At 46.6% G+C, this 20,924-nt stretch overlaps 1 protein-coding gene and 1 long non-coding RNA gene across 10 annotated transcripts in view; one reads left to right on the forward strand and one right to left on the reverse strand.

Annotated features, from left to right (window-relative positions):
* BCAT1 (branched chain amino acid transaminase 1) overlaps nucleotides 1–20,924 on the forward strand; it is a 584,786-nt gene that overhangs the window by 532,018 nt on the left and 31,844 nt on the right. For 2 of the 9 annotated variants that reach the window (XR_003856480.1, XR_003856479.1), the window contains one exon: nucleotides 47–232. The exons of the other annotated variants lie outside the window; for them this stretch is intronic. The gene's annotated coding sequence lies outside the window, so the exon portion shown is untranslated. The remainder of the gene's footprint in view (nucleotides 1–46; nucleotides 233–20,924) is intronic. 9 annotated transcript variants of the gene reach the window in all.
* Nucleotides 1–20,924, reverse strand: part of LOC115090708 — a 73,271-nt gene that overhangs the window by 11,423 nt on the left and 40,924 nt on the right. The window contains exon 2 of the long non-coding RNA XR_003856481.1: nucleotides 5,467–5,519. This is a non-coding gene — a long non-coding RNA (uncharacterized LOC115090708). The remainder of the gene's footprint in view (nucleotides 1–5,466; nucleotides 5,520–20,924) is intronic.

Genomic DNA, 20,924 nt, shown 5'->3' on the forward strand with positions numbered 1-20,924 from the left:
TATCGGCCTATTTAAAAAATCACATTTTTCTCTCTTCTGTTTGTAGGTCTTGGCATTGGATTTCTTCTAAATCTTCATCTCTATTGTTGACAAACTTAATTTTCCGCCAGGGTTGGATAGGCGAATCTTTAGGGACTGGGAGTTGAGAGGATTATCTGTTATTTCTCAAATTTTGGATGACAATGGGAAAATATTATCCTTAAAACTCTTACAGCACAAACTGGGAGAAACGGTAATAGATACTTTTAGTTATGTGCAAATTCATCATTATGCTCAAATTATTGTTGGTTTTGTGGTGGGAACAAGATTGGTCTGGAGGACCCTGGGAGACATTATCTTCTTTTCACCATATATTGCATGCTAAAGTTCACACTATCTGCTATGTGCTACTTCTCTGACACAGACAGGCTTCACAACGCAACCTGTTATGCTGCACTCTCTGCTCTGCTATCACTGCTCACTTATGCCCACTGCCTAGGGCCCACTGCCCACATTGTGCCTGCTGCCAGGCAAACAGAGAATAAATGACTAATCTCAAGTGTAGCTAAAGCTTCAATTCCAGAATGGAAAAACAGAACAGCAACTGTAACCCAAGCAACACAAATCTACTATGGAGACACAGATCTTAGGACACAGCGCTGCCTCACTGCTATCCTCTTTTGTGTGACGAGCTGTTGCTGACACAATGAGTATACAATATGCCACAGCAAAAATCTTTAGCAAGAACTCAGAGAGAGCTCAGAGATATGCTTTCACACTGCTAATGTCTTAAGAAGCAATGCAGGGCAAATATCTGATATGCTGAGTCTTCAGGATCAGTGTCACTGTACCCGGTCTGCAGCAATAGTCAGACTGACAAATTGCTTCACTGTGGTACTTCATGCCTCTCATCTCCTTGACAACATGCCCTTTCTCTTCTTCTCTGCTGACTACCTGCTTTTCAGGGTATCCGATTCGAACTGTATACATGCACCCGTTGCTTTCCTATGATTTCTGAGTCCATTATCTATAAGATTCATTTAATTCGGGGAACCCTCTTAATTTGTTTCATTGTCCCCAGAAAGAAACAAATTAACCCCAATTCATTTCATTTTTCAATTTCATTTGAAACTAATGCACATGCCTAGTGACCAATCAAAGTCAAAAATATCTGGCAAGATCCCAAACAGTAAACAAATCCCATGCTGCTATCGCAAAGTGAGGAGTAGTGGCTGAGTTTGTCCGTTATTTTCCTGTGGAGGTGTGCACAATCACGTTTTATGGAAGCATTTTTTCAAAAAATTAAATCAACTCACTACCACATACAGATTCGGGGCTTCCAGTGAGTCTGTTTTTCTGATATCCTCTTTTCTCTTGATCTTAATAGTTGGTCGAATAAAATTCCATTTTCTTTTTTTAAAATCATCAACCTGTTGGCTCATTTGGTCCTGCGTCATAATCCTTTGTTCACCCTGGGAGATCCTATGACCATGCAATTCAAATCCCTCTTTGTTACGTAACGGGTGTTTTAGTGTGCCCTTGGGCCTCAGCCTGACCCCAGAAGGATCCCAGACTGAACCGAGGGTTGACGGCGTGTTCCAGCATGGCGGGACTACGGTCTTACCTCTGCCAGGCCTGCAAGCTCCCAGCGCCAACAAGAAGATGATGTTGGTAGGGGAACGGTCCTCCGACCATTCCGAGCCCTTTCGGACCTGCCGCATGGATCGGCATGGAGCAGCAGGCCGGCCTGAGGATGAGGGCAGACGGAGGCCTTGACATAAAGACATGACACCAAGACTGATGCAACGGCATCAGAGACGAGGAACTTGACGAAGTCCAGATGAGACGAGAAGCTGGGCAGGAGAACATTGGCACTGTCTCTCAGGGCGCCCTACTCAACCCACCTTCATGGGTGGATCCAATGGGCTGGTCGCGGACCACCCTGTCCCACTGCGTGCCCTACATAGCCCGAGAAGGCTGGTCACGGACCACGCGGAGAGCGGGACAAGCGCAGGGGAGGATCCAGTCGAGGTGGGACTCCAACGACGAAGCCGATGTCATCCGAAGCTCCACAACGGCTGGCAGGACAAGACAGCCCAGGAGCTCAGGAACGAATTCCACCTGCAGGCCACTCCACGCTCGAGAAAGACTTCATCCGAGGGACCAAGGCCTGACAGGACCAGAAGGCTCAGGAGCGCTGAAGACACAAGGAACCAGGAACCAAGGAACCAGGAACATAAGGAAGCGGATTGTCCAAAGACGAGACACCAAGACACCTGGACGGGGACCTCAGGCAATCAAGACATGACCTGACAAGATGAGAAGACGAGACGATGAGGAGCTCCACGAAGAAGACCTGACGGAGCTCTGGCAGGCAGGAGTCTCCAGAGTGAAGTAACTCCGATGCAAGGCAAGGAACAATAGCAAGACCAGCCCTTTTATAGGGCTCAAGCAGGAAATGAGTCCATAGGTGGGGCCCAAGGCATATCCGGCCATGGGCCCTTTAAATTCTGAAGAGAGGCACGGTCGCGTGCCTAGAGGCAGGAGTCAGGGCTGTGCAGGACCGTGGACAGCGGTCCTGCACCGACGTCGTGCGTAGCAGCAGGGCTGGGCCTGGAGAGCAGGCCCCAATGACGGCAGCGTCACCAGCCGCTGCAGGAGGCCCCGAGGGCTGCTCCAGCCACCAATCCAGGCCGGGGCTTGCGGCCTCTGGCCGCGAAGATCACCAAGACATCGGCGGCGGCTCCTGTGCCGCGAAGATGGTAGAAAGTCCGTAGCTCCAGCCGCGGTGAAGAGAAGGCCCAATGGGTGGCCTCCAGGCCCAGGGGAAGGCAAGTCCGCGGCTCCAGCCGCGCGGGAAGGCCCGACTCCGGGAGCGTCCATGCCGCGTCGGGCAGAAAACAAAGCAGCATGGGATGAAGTAAGTGCCAGCTCGCGGGGATTAGCTGCGCGGGCAGGGTTCATAACACTCTTTAATCTCATCCATGGCAGATTGGAGCTTACTTAAGCGATTGTTTAGTGCTTCCAAGCTTATGCTTTTAGTTATCTCTCGCACGATATCTTATGAAACAACTGTCACAATTTTCTCCATATTATCTTTCTCTGGCTCAGCCACTATTTTGTTGTTTGGTTAGCTTGCTCTTCTCTTGCATACTACGAATTTATTTTGAGGTCAACCCGCATCGCTCTTTAATAACAAATTTGTTCTTAGGAAGCATTTGCCGCAACTCTAGGCTGGATTAAATAACAAAAAAGCAACTAATTTGGAAGTAGTCCCTGGAGCAAAACAGACCTACTTCTGCTACATATGCTGCATCACCAGAAGTCCTCCAAATAATTCCTAGCATTCTATTTTCTTTCTTGTCTGCCACCACTCACTGAGCAGAAAATTTTAACATATTATCCACGATGATGCCTAGAACCTTTTCCTGAGTGATGACTCTTAGGGGCGGATTTTAAGACTCCGCGAATAGGCCTACTTTTGTTTGCGCTCCAGGCGCAAACAAAAGTACGCTGGATTTTAGTAGATACGCGCGGAGCCGCGCGTATCTGCTAAAACCTGGATCGGCGCGCGCAAGGCTATCGATTTTGTATAGCCGGCGCGCACCGAGCCGCGCAGCCTACCCCGTTCCCTCCAAGGCCGCTCCGAAATCGGAGCGGCCTTGGAGGAAATCCTCTAACGCCCTCCCCTCACCTTCCCCTCCCTTCCTCTACCTAACCCACCCGCCCGACCCTGTCTACACCCCCCCCTTACCTTTCTCCGGGGATTTACGCCTCCCGGAGGGAGAAGTAAATCCCCGCGCGCGAGCGGTCCTCCTGCGCGCCGGGCCGCGACCTGGGGGCGGGTACGGAGGGCGCGGCCACGCTCCCGAACCGCCCCGGGCCGTAGCCATGCCCCCGTACCTGCCCCCGAAACGCCGCAACGACCGGGCCCGCCCCCCAACACGCCCCCGACACGCCCCCCTCCGAAAACCCCGGGACTTACGCGAGTCCCGGGGTCTGCGCGCGCCGGTAGGCCTCTTTGAATGTAGGCATACCGGCGCGCAGGGCCCTGCTCGCCTAAATCCGCCCGGTTTTGGGCGGATTTAGGCGAGCAGGGCTCTGAAAATCCCCCCCTTAGTGTGGAACCTTGCATTGCATTGCTATATTTTAGATTGCTCTTCCCTATGTGCATCACTTTTTTACTTATCCACATTAAATGTCATCTGCCATTTGCATGCCCAGTCTCCCAGTTTTGCAAGATCCTCTTGCAATTGTTCACAATCTTCTTATGAACTAACACTTTGCATAATTGTGTTAATTGCAAATTTGATCACCTTACTTGTTCCCATTTCCAGATCATTTATAAATATGTTAAAAAGAAGTGGTCCCAGAACAGATCCATGTAGTACTCCACTATTCACCTTTCTCCATTGAGAAAATTGACCTTTTAAGCTCTATGTTTTCTATCTTTTAACCAGTTCCCATCCACAATAAGACATTGTCTCCGATTCCATGACTTTTTAACTTCCTCAGAAGTCTCTCATGATGGTATTTGTCGAATGCTTTCTGGAAATCCTGGTACACTATGGGGCAGATTTTCAAAGGCCACGCGCATAACATACACGCGAAACTCGAGAAAATCTGCCCCTGCGTGCGCCGAGCCTATTTTGCATAGGCTTGGCGGCGCGCGCAAGCCCCGGGACGAGCGTATGTCCCGGGGCTTGCAAAAAGGGGCAGTCTGGGGCATGGCAGTGGTCCAGGGGCGGTCCGTGGGCATGGCGGCGGTCAGGGGGCGGGGTCAAGTGTTCCGGCACAGTGGTTTGTGCTGGGGCATACAGGCCGTAGCAGTGCGCGCATGTTATAAAATCGGGCGTAGATTTGTTCGCACCAGGTTGCATGAACAAATCTATGCCTGCGCATAAGTTTTAAAATCTAGCCCTATATCAGCTGGCTCACCTTTATTCACATGATTATTTACACCTTCAAAAAAAATGTAGCAGATTGATACGGCAAGATATCCCTTGGCTAAATCTAGGCTGGCTTTGTCCCATTAAACTATGACTATATGTTCAGTCATTTTGTTCTTTATGATAGTTTCTACCATTTTGCCCAGCAATGATGTCAGGCTCACTGATCTGTAATTTCCTAGATCACCGCGGAAGTGTTTTTAAAAATTATCATTATGTTGGCAACCCTTTAATCTTCAGGTACATAGATGATTCTAAAGCTAGTTTACTCATTACTAATAGTATGTCTGCAATTTCATTTTTTAGTTCTTTCAACAATCTGGGATGTAAACCATCTAGTCCAGGTGATTTGCTACTCTTTAGCTTGTCATTTTGTCTTATTATATCTTTCAGGTTTACTGATATTTATTTCAGTTCCTCTGAATCATCAACTTTAAATATCATTTTTGGCATGGGTATCTTTGTCATGTAAATAATGAAGCAAAGATTAATTTAGTCTCTCTGCCGTGGCCTTGTCTTCCTTAAACGCCCCTTTTACCTCTTGGTCATCTAGTGGTCCGATTCCCTCACAGGCTTTTGCTTCAAGTGTACCTGAAAAAAAAATGTATTATGAGTTTTTGCTTCAATGACAAGCTTCTTTTCAAATTCTCGTTTTGCCTTTCTTACTAGTGCTTTGCATTTAACTTACAAATGATTATGCTGTTTCCTGTTTTGTTCATTTGTATCCCTTTTTCCTTTTTTTTTTTTTTAAGATGTTCTTTTAGTTATAACCTCAATCTCCTTACCTTTTAACCATGCTGGTAGTCATGTAGCCTTCTTTCCATTTTTGTAATGTCTGGAACATATCTGGTCAGAGCTTCAAAGATGCTATTTTTAAACAAGGTCCATGCCTGCTGTAAACTCTTAACCTTGGCAGCTGCTCCTTTCAGTTTTTTTCGTAACCATTTTTCTCATGTTATCATAGTCTCTCCCTTTTGAAAGTTAAAAGCTATCATAGACAATTTCTTTACTGTGCTCCCTCAATTTATTGTCAGATTTGTTCATTTGAAGGTAGATTTTTTTTTTTTTTAGCTTTCCATGCGCAAAAACTGGGAGATATGCACGTGGCTGTGCCAAGCGCATTTTAAAAATGGCCCAGCTATGCACATATCTCCATGTACGCACGGAAGTGCCAGGCTCCGTCAAAGGGGTAGGCCGGGGGTGGGGTCTGGGCGGGGACATCCGGGACAGCGGCCATCAGGCCTTGTCCAGGGGAAGCACACCAGCAGCCGGACAGCATGCAGATCTTAGAGGGTAGGTAGGACAGCATGCAGATCTTAGAGGGTAGGTAGGAGGAACAGCCTAGTGGTTAGAGCAGTTGGCTATGAACCAGGAAACCAGGGTTTGAGTCCCACTATCACACCTTGGCCAAGTCACTTTACCCTCTATTGCCTCAGGTACAAAACTTAGACTGTAAGCCCGCTGGGGATAGGGAAATACCTATAGTACCTGAATGTAAACCAATGTGATATCTCAGATCAAATTTTATTTATTTATTTAACACTTTTTTATACCGACCTTCATAGTAATAACCATATCGGATCGGTTTACATTTAACAAGGGTATAACTGAAGCGCCAACTAAAGTAATTAAACAATAGAGGTGAATAAGGCAAAAGTTACATTCAACAAGGAGTAAAGAACTTGGAAGCTTAGATAGCTGGAAAGAAGGTAAAGGCAGGTAATAATTATGAATACAATATAGAATACGAGTTAAAGCTTAAAGTGCTTTAACCTGGAAGTGCCAGAGTGCCAAAATGTTGTTAATAATAAAAAAATAAACTTATTACTGCTCAGAAGGAGCAGGTAAGTTCTTGGAGAAATAAAATTAGGTAGATAGGTAAGGTTTAGGGGTCAGAGAGGGGAAAAGGGAGAAAGATTAGGTAGGAGGTTAGGGAACTGGGGATCTTCTGAATGGGTCACTGTATGCTTTTTCAGAAAATCCCCTCTTACGCGCCACCTGCGTACAGGTATCAGATTTTATAATATGCATGCCTCGGTGTGCACACGTTATAAAATCGGCACGTCCATGTGCGCATGACGGGAACTGCCCGCAAATGAATGCACGCGCGCTTCTTATAAAATGTACTCGATTATGATCACTATTGCCAAGTGGCTCCAAAACCGTTACGTCTTACATTAAATACTGTGTTCCACTAAGGACTAGGTCTAAAATAAGTACTCCCCTTGTTGAGTGGGTATTTATAATTAAAGAATCTTCATGAATTTAGCCACATGTGCTGTTGTAAAATTTGTCTCTCTTACAATCTTGCAAAGGAAACAATGAAGTATACTGTGTTTGTGCATCAAAACCTTTGGGGTAGATTTTAAAAGCTCTACACGCACCAAATCAGGGAGATTTGTGCGTCTCTCAGGCCATTGCATGTATTTTAAAACTGTCCATGGACACACATATCTCCTAGTACGTGCACAAAAGAAAAAGTCCAGAAAAGGGTGGGGCATGGGCGGAGTATGGACAGGGAATGGGTGTTATGGGAATTTAAATGGAAACCAGCGCATAAGTATTTACATGCACAAGCGTGCGCTGGAGTCCCCTATCATATAACTTTACTTCTGCTATAGATGGCATATAAGTTATAAGACAAAAAAAACTAGGCAAGTCAGTGGGGTTTTAAGGTTTGGGGCAGGTAGGGTAAAAGAGAGGTTAGTTAGCTAGAGGGAAGTTAGCTAGAGGGAAGTCCTATCCTGTAACTGGGTAAAGTGGACGAACTGTTCTAACTGGTAACTGTGTCGGCGCGCATGTATATTAAAATCCCCCCCACTTACGCGGTAGAAGTGGCACATGTATGCATCCATGTAAAATGGCATGCACATTTACATGTGTCCAGCCGATTTTATAAGATGTGCACATGTTATAAAATGACCACATCCATGGATGTGAGCCAGCATATGTTTGTTCATGTTCGCCCACATAGCTGTTTAAAAATTACTCTCCCTTTGAATACATTTTATTTTGCTAGCAACTGTTTAATTGAACATTATTTGCAAAGCCAAGGCTTAGTTCTGCTTTCCAATTTATGTAGTTCATAAGAACATAAGATATGTCATACTGGGTCAGACCAAGGATCCATCAACCCAGCATCCTGTGTCCAACAGTGGCCAATCCAAAGTCACAAGTACCTGGCAAGTACCCAGACATTAAACTTGCCATAACTCATAACTTGCCATAACTACCGCAAATAAGCCTCCACAGATATACTCCATGCAATCCATATTTCCTCATTATCCGCTGTAACTTTGTGACAATGTCCGCTGTAACTTTGTGACAATGTCTTAACCCTCATTTTATTGCCTCTCATGTAAATAATGTTACGTTCCTTTTAATTTCCCAGCTGCTATCTTCTTCCTCCTTTACTTTCTCCCCTCTCCCCCCCCTTTTTTCTCGAACCTGCTCCATCCCCCTCTCCCTGTTTATTGTAATTTCCTCCTTTCACAAGTTTATTGTAAACCGGCGTGATGTGCCCGCACGAACACCGGTATATTAAAAGCTGTTAAATAAATAAATAAATAAAATAAATAGATCCCAAGCCACTATTCCTTATTGATTAATAGTTTATGGACCTCTGCTCTAGAAACTTACCTAAACCTTTTTTAAACCCAGTTATATTAACCACTGTAACCACATCCTCTGGCAATGTGAATTCCAAAGCTTAACTATTCGTTGAGTGAAAAAGCAAATGTTGCTTACCTGTAACAGGTATTCTCACAAGACAGCAGGATGTTAGTCCTCACATATGGTGACTTCATCAGGATGGAGCCCAATCACGGAAAAATTCTGTCAAAGTTTCCAGAACTTTGACTGGCCCCTACTGGGCATGCCCAGCATGGCACTAACCCTGCAGCCAGCAGGGGTCCCCCTTCAGTCTTATTTGAAAGCTACAGGCAGTGTCGAAAAATAAAATAACAAAACATTACGAACCCAACACCGCGGGACGGCGTGCAGGTTTCGTGAGAACTAACATCCTGCTGTCCTGTGAGAACACCTGTTACAGGTAAGCAACATTTGCTTTCTCACAGGACAAGCAGGATGGTAGTCCTCACATATGGGTGAATACAGAGCTGAGGATGTCCGAACATGTACCAAATGTACCCAAAGGCGTGCAACAGGCACAACAACTGGGGTGGAATTTGGTAGTGGGCATCCTGAACCCCACCGGACAGGCAGAAGGGTGTTGGTATGTCACGTTGTAAACAGGTTACGAAGGACAGACTGGCCAAAGATGGAATCCTGTCTTCCTGCTTTGCCCAAGCAATAATGGGCTGCAAAGGTGTGGAGAGAACTCCAGGTAGCAGCCCTGCAAATGTCAGGAAGCAGCACCAATCGTAGGTGTGCTACTGAAGTCGCCATGGCTCTCACAGAGTGTGCTTTAAGGCGGTCTGGGAATGGAATGCCCGCTTGCTGATAGCAGAAGGATATGCAGTCCGCCAACCAGGAGGAGAGAGTCTGCTTACCCACAGGCTTCCCTAACTTGTTAGGGTGGAAAGAGACGAACAATTGAGTGCTTTCCCTGTGGGGAGCTGTACGATCTAGGTAAAACGGCATAGCCCATTTACAGTCAAGGGTATGCAGAGCCTGTTCTCCTGGGTTGGCATGGGGCCTGGGAAAAAAGGTAGGTAGTATGATGGATTGATTAAGATAAAAATCTGAAACTACCTTAGGTAAGAATTTAGGGTGAGTGCGGAGTACCGCCCGGTCCTGCAGAAGTTTAGTGTAAGGCAGATAGGTAACTAAGGCTTGCAGTTCACTAACTCTGCGAGCTGAAGTGATAACCAAAAGGAAAATCACTTTCCATGTGAGATATCGAAGGTCACAGGAGTGAAGAGGCTCGAACGATGGTTTCATGAGCCGACCCAAAACCAGATTAAGGTCCCAAGAAGGGGCCAGAGGACATAGTGGAGGCTTGATATGGAGCAAGCCCTTCAAAAAGCGTGTTACAAGGGGTTATAGTGATATAGGGACATCCCCTACACCTTTATGGAAGGCGGCTACCGCACTGACATGCATTCTGATGGAAGAAGTCTTTAGACCTGACTCAGATAGATGCCAGAGATAGTCCAGAAACTTCGGGACTGGACAGGAAAAGGGGTCAAGGGACTGAGAAGAGCACCATGATGTGAACCTTTTCCATTTGTAAGAGTAAGATTTTCTCGTGGAAGGCTTCCGTGAAGCAATCAAGTCACGGGAAACTGGTTCAGAAAGGTTAAGTGGTTGAAGGATTAACCTTTCAACATCTATGCTGTCAGGGATAAGGCATGAAGATTGGAATGGCGTAGGCTCCCGTCGTTCTGAGTGATCAGAAGCGGGTCCTTTCCCAAGGGAATGTGCCTGCGAATGGAGAGATCCTGAAGTATTGGAAACCACACTTGGCGTGGCCAGTGAGGTGCTATCAGGATCATGGTTCCCTTGTCCTGATGTAACTTCACGAGAGTCTTCGAGAGAAGAGGAAGTGGAGGGAATGCATAGAGCAGACCGGTTGTCCACGAGAGGGAGAATGCATCTCTGGGTCGAGAGAGTTTGCTGTGAATGAGAGAGCAGTAGTTTTCCACTTTGCGGTTTTGTGGCAACGCAAAGAGGTCTATTCGAGGATATCCCCATTGTTGAAAAATGGAGTTCGCTACTGAGGGGTTGAGCGACCACTCGTGCGATTGAAAGACACGACTCATCTTGTCTGCCAGCACATTGTCCACTCCCGGCAACCAGGTGGCCCTGAGGTACATCGAATGGGAGAGAGCTTCCTCCCAAATCTGCGCAGCTTCCTGACACAGAAAGAAGGAGCCTGTGCCTCCCTGCTTGTTGATGAACCACATGGCCACCTGGTTGTCCGTCTGAATCAGGATGACCTGATTTGATAGGCAATCCTGAAAAGCCCTGAGAGCATATCTGATTGCTCGAAGTTCCAGGAAATTTATTTGGTGTTTGAATTCCTCGGGAGACCAAGAGCCTTGTGTCTGCAGATCGGCTACGTGGGCTCCCCACCCGAGTTTGGAAGCATTGGTGGTGAGAATGATTTGACGATTTGGAACCTGGAAGGGCAATCCCTGGAGGAGATTGGTCTGATTTTTCTACCAGGCGAGAGACAGGCGGAGTCAGCCTGTGACGTGAACAATGGCCGACAGAGGCTGAATAGCTTGAGTCCATTGAGACCTCAGAGTCCAATGCATGAGTCTCATGGCCAAGCGGGCCATTGGTGTGACATGGACTGAGGACACCATGTGTCCCAGGAGGATGAGAAATTGGTGTGCAGTCGCGGAGTGCTGAGACTGCAGCTGGTGAGCAAGGGTTGCAAGAGTCAGTGCTCATTGTCGAGGCAGGAAAGCCTTTCCCTGTAAGGTGTCCAAGTCTGCCCCAATGAACGACAAGGTTTGAGATGGGACTAAGTAGGATTTGTCGTAATTGACGAGAAATCCTAACGAAATTTAGAGTGTGTAAGGTTAGATTGAGGGACGACAGAGCAGCTTGCTGAGTGGGAGCCCTGATTAACCAGTCGTCCAGATAGGGGTAGTCGTGAACACCTTGTGTCCTGAGGAAGGCTGCAACAACTACCAGGCATTTTGTAAAGACTCGTGCAGACGCTAGGCCGAATGGAAGCAATCAGTATTGATAGTGCTTGGGGCCTACTAGGAACCTCAAGTACTTGCGATGAGCTGGACTTATCGCAATATGGGTGTATGCGTCCTGGGGGTCCAGAGAGCAGAGCCAGTCTCCTCTTTGTAGAAGAGGTAGAAGCGATCCCAAGATAACCATCTTGAACTTTTCTCGCTGGAGATACTTGTTGAGGGCACGTAGGTCCAGAATAGGATGAACACCTCCCGGTTTTGGGGGATTAGGAAGTACCAGGAATAGAACCCTAGGCCTTGCTGAGAGTATGGAACGGGTTCTATTGCTCTTGACTGGAGAAGGAGGGAAACCTCTTGATCCAGAAGAATGGAGTGTTCAGATGTTGTCCATGTCTGTAGAGGTGGGGAGTCCGATGGCAGGGCGTGAAAGTTCAGATGGTAACCCTGAGCAATGATTGCCAATACCCATTGGTCGGATGTGATTGAATGCCACATGTTGTGAAAGTGGCACAATCAACCTCCCATTGGTATGTGTGACAGAGGAATCTGGCTGCTGCTCTCTAAGTGGAAGTCAAAAACCTGAAGCAGGTCCTGGTTGAGGAGCTGCTTGTGGTTTTTGCTTACGGGCTTGACGAGACTGCAATTTTTGATAAGGTCTTGTGGCACGGGATCTGGTTGGTGGCGGGTAAGACTTCTTCGGGTGGAAGAATGATTTCTTAGAGTTCTTTCTGAAGGGCTGTTTTGAGGAGAAGTCAGAAGGCATCAAAGAGAGCTGTCTTAGGATCTCATGATGGTCCTTTAATTCTGCCACCATCCGTTGAATCTGTTCGCCAAACAGATTATCTCTGACACAAGGCAGGTCGGATAACCGGTCTTGTACTTCTGGGCGAAGGTCAGAAGACTTGAGCCAGGCCGTCTCGCCAAAATAGCAGCTGCAGACACTCTGGTTGAAGTGTCAAAAATGTCATAAGATGTTCTAATCTCATGCTTGCCTGCCTCAAAACCCTTGTATATTAGGGTTTGTAATTGTTCTTGTAATTGCTGAGGCAGAAAGTCTGAGAAGTCCTATATCTGCTTAAAAATGACCCTGTTATACTGGGTCATATAAAGCTGATAGGCGGTAATTCTGGAGATGAGCATGGCCCCTTGGAATACTCGGTGACCAATGTTATCTAGGAACTTCTGTTCCTTTCCAGGAGGAACAGACGATTGAGGCTTTGATCTCTTTGCCCTCTTTTGTGCAGACTCTACCATGACCGAGTGGTGATCAAGCTGTGATTTTTGAAAACCTGGGGCTGACTGCACCAAATAGATAGTGTCAGCTTTCCTGTGTACTGGAGCAATTGATCCAGGATATTCCTAGTTCTTCTTGAGGAGATCGAGAAGGACCTGATGGATGGGAATAGAGGTGATTACCTTGGGGGCATCCAGGAATTGGAGCAATTCCATCATCTGGTGCCTATCATCCTGTTCCGTCTGTAATTGAAAGGGAACCAATTCAGATATTTCCTTCACAAAGTTTATAAAGGAGAAGTCCTCTGGAGGAGAACGGTTCCTACTCTTGGTGAAGGTGGTGAAGGTAAATCATCGGTGTCTGTTGAGGTATCATCAGCCCAGGTATCATAAGGATCAACACCCATCCTTCTAGGAACTAGAGGAGGACAGGGTAGTTGGATACCTGAAGGTTCCGGTCTAGGCTCCGAAGGAATCGGAGAAATTATCGGAGGCACCAATGAAGTCATCAAAGGCACCGGTGCAGGCATCGATGGACATATCGGCACCGATGGATGGGTCGGTGGAGAGGGACATATTGGCATCGATGGCTGACGCAAAACTCTCGATGGAGGGATGCAGAACGGTGTTTCTCCTCCAGATGATGCTGTCAGTGGGGAGGGCATCGGAGACCTGGGATCCATCGGTGGAAAAGCGGCCATAAGCGCTTCCATCCTGGATAGCAATGGTGCCAGCGCTGCTGGAATCTGGTCGATGATCGGTTCCACAAGTGGCGCCGGTGTCGGTGCCGGAGGAACCTGAAGACGTTGCATCGCCTTGTCGATGGCCTCCTGAACCATCCGGTCCAGTTCTTCTTGGAGACCTGGAGCAAGCAGCCCCGGCTCCGGAACAGAAGAAGGAGGCAGAGGCATAGCTGGAGGGACCACCGTTAAAGGCGGAGTCGTGGCTCCCGATTCCTGATCGGGTGAGGGTTGCCTCGGTGACCAGGTCACAGGAATGGTCGGTGCCTTTCCTGAACGGGGCTTCTTTGACAGTGGCTCGGACGATGGCGAGGTCGATGATTTCGCTCTTTGATGGTCCGAGTCTTACTGTGTCGATGGCAATGTTTCTCCCTGCGATCCCCTCGATCCTGAGGGGGAGTAGAGGGTGTCGATGGCCGAGAAGTTGTCGATGCCGGTCAGTGGTCGATGCTGGTGCGAAGTTGATGGTGCCAGTTCTGACGACGTCGATGCAATGGACGGAGTCGGGGTTTGAGCACAGAAGAGAAGTTACATCTTCTCCATTCTGGCCTTGCAACCCTTCTGTGTCATTAGGGCACATTTGGTGCAGGTCAAGACATCGTGCTCGCATCCTAGTCACATTACACAGACTTAATGGGGGTCTGTGATAGACATGATGCGAGTACAGTCCGGGCACCGACGAAACCCCAACGCCATGGCCATGGAAAAAAATCGAGCCGCGGTACGATCAACGGCCAGTAGGCCGCGAGGGCCAAACTCGACGGCAATCGACGGGAAACAGGTGAAAACTTACCAGAGTACCGTGGACTGAGAAAAGTTAGAGGAGGGACCCCTGCAGGGTAATTTAACTTTTAGTAATTCCGTGAGGAAAGTTCCTGTCAGGAATCTCTTCAGAGCTCCTTTACCGCGAGGCTACTGCTGTGTGGAAAAAAGAAGACTGAAGGGGGACCCCTGCTGGCTGCAGGGTTAGTGCCATGCTGGGCATGCCCAGTAGGGGCCAGTCAAAGTTCTGGAAACTTTTACAGAAGTTTTCTGTGAGTGGGTTCCATCCTGATGATGTCACCCATATGTGAGGACTACCATCCTGCTTGTCCTGTGAGAAAGCATTTTCTCTGATTTGTTTTAAATAATCTACTTGCTAACCTCATGGAGTGCTCCATAGTCCTTCTGTTATCTGAGAGAGTAAATAACTGATTTAAATTAATTTGTTCATGACCTTTCATGATTTTGTAGGCCTATATCATATTCCCCCTCAGCCGTCTCTTCTCCAAATTGAACAGCCCTAATCTTTTTAGCCTTTCTTCATAGAGGACCCATTCCATGCCTCTTATCATTTTGGTCATCCTTCTCTGCACTTTCTCCAGTGAAACTATCTTATTTGAGATGCGGCAAACTGAATTGCACACAGTATTAAAGGTATGGTCTCACCATGGAGCGATACAGAGGCATTATAACATCCACTGTTTTATTTGCCATTTCCTTCCTAATATTTCCTAACATTCTGTTTGCTTTTCTGACCGCCACAGCACACTGAGCCAACATTTCATGCCTAGATCTCTTTCCTCGGTGGTAACTCCTAAGGTGGAACCTAACATCCTGTACCTGTAGCAAGGGTTATTTTTCCCTATATGCATTACCTTGCACTTGTCCACATTAAATTTCATCTGCCGTTTAGAAGCCCAATCTTCCAGTCTCACAAGGCCCTCCGATAATTTATCACAGTACGCTTGATTTAACTATGCATAATTTGGTGTCATCCGCAAATTTGATCACTTCACTCCTCATCCCACTTTCCTGATCATTTATAAATATATTAAAAATCACCAGTCCAGATACAGATCCCTGAGGCACTTCACTGTTTACCTTTTTCCATTATGAAAGCAGACCATTTAATCCTACTCTCTGTCTTACAACCAGTTTGCAATACACAAAAAGACATCACCTCTTATCCCATGACTTTTTAATTTTCTTAGAAGCCTTTCATGAGGGACTTTTCAAATGCCTTCTGAATATCCAAATACACCATATCTACCGGTTGTCCTTTGTTCTCATGTTTATTCACCCCTTCAAAAACATTTGGGAGATTTGTGAGGCAAGACTTCCCTTGGGTAAATCCATGCTGTCTGTATCCCATTAAACTATGTCTATTTAAATGTTTTGCAAATACCACCATCACTCACACCACATGTGGTGTGAGTGATGAGTGTTGTCTAATTTTAAATGTTGTGGTATTAAATTATAAATGGAGAATTAAATGGTAAATAAAAATTGGTGTTGAAATATGCACAGGTATATGGTGGTATTTGCATTCATGTAAGAATAATACCTGTGGGTTACCCATTTGTTGTTATGTGTATTTAAATGTTTTGTCATTTTATTCTTTATAAAAGTTTCCATGATTTTTCCTGGCACTAAAACTGATCCATGAAACTGGTTTACAGTTTCATGGATCAAGCCTCAGGGCCTTTTTAAACATTGGGGTTACATTGGCCATCTCCTACTCTTCAGGTATAACAGATGATTTGAATGATAGATTACAAACTAATTGTAATAGGTCTGAAATTTCATTTTTTAGTTCTTTCAGAACCCTGAGGTGTATACCATCTGATCCAGGTGATTTACTAGTATTCATTTTATCATTCTGGCCTGCTACATCTTCCAGGTTCACCTTGATTTGGTTCAGTTCATCTGAATCGTCTCTGGAATGGATATCACCCCAACATCCTCTTCAGTAAACACTGAAGCAAAGAATTAATATAGTCTTTCCACAATGGCCTTGTTGTGCCCTTCGGTCGCAGGCGGCTGCGACCTTTGTTGCTTACCTCCTTTCTTCCTACAGCACAGAGTTTAGGGAGGATGGCCGACTCCGCTTCCATACACTGACCCCCATGGCATGCCCGGGACAGCGTGGGAGCTCCCGGAAGCCATCTTGCATCCAGAGTAACCTAGGGCACGCGTGCGCGCCTGCCCCCTTCTTGTACACGTCGTTGCGGGAACCTCGTGGGCACCCTCACAACATGACATCATCCACTTACTATACTTAAACTCAGCAGACCATCTAAGCTATGAGTTAGCAAGGATTCCTGTCCTGCTCAGTTCCGCCATTCTGGGACTTGTCTCGCTGTTCCTGTCTGGGTGATCTCGGTACCCGCTCCTCAGGGGCCTTGTTACACCTAGGGCTATCCGCTCCTTGGAGAGCCATCTTACCTGCCTCACCTTCCTTTTAGTGAGCTTCATCACTGTTCCTCTGATGACCCTCCAGTGCTCCTGTTCCAGGTCTCCTCACTGCCTATTTTTTATTTATTTATTTATTTATTTAAAATATTTAAATACCGTTTTACCAATACAAGATTGACCAAAGCGGTTTACAATGGTAGTAACATAAAGTTCAAATACGATAAAAATAATAAAACAAAGTTAGAATAAAAATACAATCTACTTTATGATCAATATAAATAAAATATTTTAAAAATTATAACAAAACAAGAACATTAAAATAATGAACTGTTATTTTAAATAAAAGTATAGAAAGAAAAGAAGAGATACACAAACATAACTATCAAGATGGTAATCTCCTGATATTAATTGAAGTTTAAGTACCATTACATGAAGCTGGGCTAGTGACTACTGAGTGGAATCAATCTTCCCGAATGCTTCCGTAAATAAATAGGTTTTTAGCGCTTTCTTAAATTCATTTCTGCTGGAAATTTGTCTTAGGGGGGTCAGGCAACGAATTCCACAGAATGGGGCCGGCCACTGCAAAGGCTCTTTGCCTGGAAATACTTAAAGCAGCCTTTTTAATTGATGGAATTTCTAATAAGTTTTTTGCCGCAGATCTAAGTTCTCTGGTAGGTTTATATACTCTTAGTGTAGAACATAGCCAAATAGAATCTGAATTATTTAATAGAGAGTGTATTGTCATGAGAATTTTGAACTGGATTCTGAATCTGATGGGTAGCCAATGCCTACTCTACATCTGGCTACTCTACATCTGGCTTCCTCTAACGCTGAGTGAGTACTGGTCCTACTTCTCCTTCATCGTGTGGATTCTCTGGTTAACCCGCTCTGCGGACCACTACCGGATCCATACTGTCTCGTGCAACCATTACCATCGGCATCCGTCCTACCCCATCACTGAGGACCACTACTGGAGACCATCAGCACAAGTCTCATCTAGAGGAAGTATCTCCTGGATTAACCCGCTCTACGGACCTCTACCGGAAAAGCCTGCTTACAGGCTATTTACATGGACTGAATTTATTAACCTGCACCTCGGGTTATTCTTGCTGCATAATAAAGTTACTGCCTCTGTTGTTAGTCACTGCTGAGATCCCGCCTGTTGTGGTGAATCCTCACAGGGCTCCTTCCTGTGGGTGGAATCATCTCTTCCACGACCCAAGGGCCCACTACCTAAATTTACACACAGAACATAACAGATTGTTAACTCCATGGACCCGGCTCAGCTCTCAGCCTTATAGGCCATTTCTGGCCTGGCCCAACGGATTACAGAGCAACAGAGAACTCTTGATACCCTTGCTACCTCCTTTAACCAGCTGAATTCCAGACTGAGTGACTCTACTATTTCTAACCAGAATGCTTCACCCCCGATGGTTACCGGGCGAACTACAGTTCCTCTTCCAGCCCCTACTCGATTCTCAGGAGACTCCCTGTTGTGTAGGGGCTTTCTAAATCAGTGCTGTATGCACTTCTCCTTACAACCGACATACGTCTCTACTGCCGCTCCCGAGACAACATATATTTTGTCCTTGTTGGATGGAAAAGCCCTGGCCTGGGCTTCACCTCTTTGGGAACGCAATGATCCAGTCCTTGATGACTTGCCTGGGTTTCTGACTCTCTTCAGGTCGGTATTTGATGACCCCACTCGCCAGTCCATTGCCAGTTCTGCACTCCTGAACCTCCAACAAGGGAGCAAGCCACTCCCGGACTACGTGATTGAATTCAAGACACTGTCTTCCGAGCTCTTATGGGATTCAGGTTGCCTAAGAGCCATATTTCTACGAGGACTCAACTTCCGCATAAAAGATGAACTTGCTGCATGGGAGTTGCCTGATACTTTAAGCTCACTTATGGACTTTGCTGGGCGTATTTATCACCGTATATGAGAATGCTCTGTAGAGGTAAAACCTCTTAAAAAGCATGTTTCTGGAGGAATCCGTTCTCGCCCCCTACTGTCAGTTCCAGTCCATTCTTTACCTAACCCAGAAGAGGAAGACGAACCTAGGCAACTAGGCCGTAGTCACTTGACTGCCAAGGAGAGGTGCTACCGCAAAAAGATGGGCTACTGCATGTATTGTGGGAAGACTGGCTATGCAGTTCAAACCTGCCCCATCTGTCCGGGAAACACGCAGCCCTAGGATCCGCTGGAGGACTCTTCCTAGGTCTGACTGCTCCTTCTCCTCTACTGACTCCCTGTCTCCATCATCTCTGGGCCTCTCAAATTTGCTACTCAAACACTGGTCGACTCTGGTGCCAGTGGGAATTTTATTCTGAAGAGATTGATAGAACACCTATGACTTCCCACTGAGCCACTACCCATGCCGCTGCTCCTCTCTTCCATTCACGGTGAACCTTTGCCAGGAGAGGTTTCGTTCACTACACAACCAATTTGCCTACGCACAGGATCCCTGCATACAGAGACCATTACAATCCTGGTTCTTGAAAAGGCTATCCATCCCATAGTGTTTGGCATATCAAGGTTACAAGACCACTCTCCCCAATTTAACTGGTCTTCTATGAAGTTATCACAATGGGGCCCTAACTGCCATGACAGATGTCTAAGAAAAATAACGCCATTGCCGTGTATGGCTACCACATCTACTCCTCCTGGACTACCGCCACAGTACGCAGCTTTTCAAGACGTGTTTTCAAAACAAGCTGCTGATGTACTTCCACTGCATAGACCGTTTGACTGTGCAATCAATTTGAAACCTGGATCAGAGTCACCCAGAGGAAGGGTTTATCCACTCTCCTTATCAGAAACTGAGGCCATGTCAGCCTGTATCCAAGAAAATCTGCAGAAAGGATTTATTAGACCCTCTAAGTCTCCGGCAAGAGCTGGATTCTTTTTCGTTGGCAAGAAGATTGGATCCCTTCATCCTTGCATTGATTACAGAAGTTTGAACGAAATCACTATCAAAGACCGGTACCCCTTACCGTTAATTTCAGAGCTGTTCGATCAGCTTCAGGGTGCAAGATTTTCACAAAGTTGGATCTAAAGGGCACCTATAATCGTGTTCGTATTCGTCAGGGGGACGAATGGAAAACGGTCTTCAATACTCGCGATGGCCACTTTGAGTATTTGGTGATGACTTTTGGCCTGTACAATGCCCCGGCCATATTTCAAAATATGATGAATGACATCTTGCGAGATTTGTTATACCAGTGTGTGGTCGTATACTTAGACGATATCCTCATTTCCTGGCGTGTAGCCAGATGGACTCAGAACGAATGGGTATAGTATGCTCGTGCTAGCAGTTGGAGACGGATCTGACGTCAGCACGGGTATATATACCCCCACAGAAAGCATAGCAACTCAGTAATTTCCGTCTCCAAAGCAGTTTGGAGAGCCTGCACGCTCGCTGAGCGTGTTTCCAATCTACTTTCTACTTTCTTCTTACTAAATTTCTACTGCGACATCGAGCCCCGCACTCCTGCGGTGATACCCTTGGGGTCCCTCCCCCAGTAGAGTTTCCCGGGGTGATTTCCGTGATCCCCCGGAGGTGTAAGACCTCGGTCTGGTGGCCGAATCGCGGCAGGGATGTAGCCCCCGGGCGAGGCTCGGGTGTGGCGAGCGAGGCGCCTCGGTCCCGGCGTGGACGAGGCAGCGGGTGCATATCCTCAAACGCGGCAGTGAAGGTACTTGCCCTCTCCCCCCGCAGCCGGAGACCGCCCGGGTTCCAGCCGGGAAGCACCGAGGATCAGGTAAGGCGTACATCTCTTACTTTTGGTCTCCGAGGAACCGAGGATCGGCGGCGTGGCACGCCGTGGAGGGCGCCATTTTGTGGGCCTTGTTCAGGTATTGAGCGCCCGTGATAGGCGCATGTCTATGACTAAGCGCATATTATATACATCATTGTGCGTATATTGCTGACCGCTTATTGCTGAGAGCATATTGAATACCATTGAGCGTGTATTGCTAACCGCTTATTGCTGAGAGCATATTGAATACCATTGAGCGTGTATTGCTAACCGCTTATTGCTGAGAACATATTGAATACTATTGAGCGTGTATTGCTAACCGCATATTGCTGAGAGCATATTGAATACTATTGAGCGTGTATTGCTGACCGCTTATTGCTGAGAGCATATTGAATATCATTGAGCGTGTATTGCTAACCGCATATTATTGTGCACCTGTTATATTAAGCGTATATTGCTGCCGCATA

The sequence above is a fragment of the Rhinatrema bivittatum genome, chromosome 4, assembly GCF_901001135.1.
Source record: "Rhinatrema bivittatum chromosome 4, aRhiBiv1.1, whole genome shotgun sequence".
Lineage (NCBI taxonomy): Eukaryota > Metazoa > Chordata > Amphibia > Gymnophiona > Rhinatrematidae > Rhinatrema > Rhinatrema bivittatum.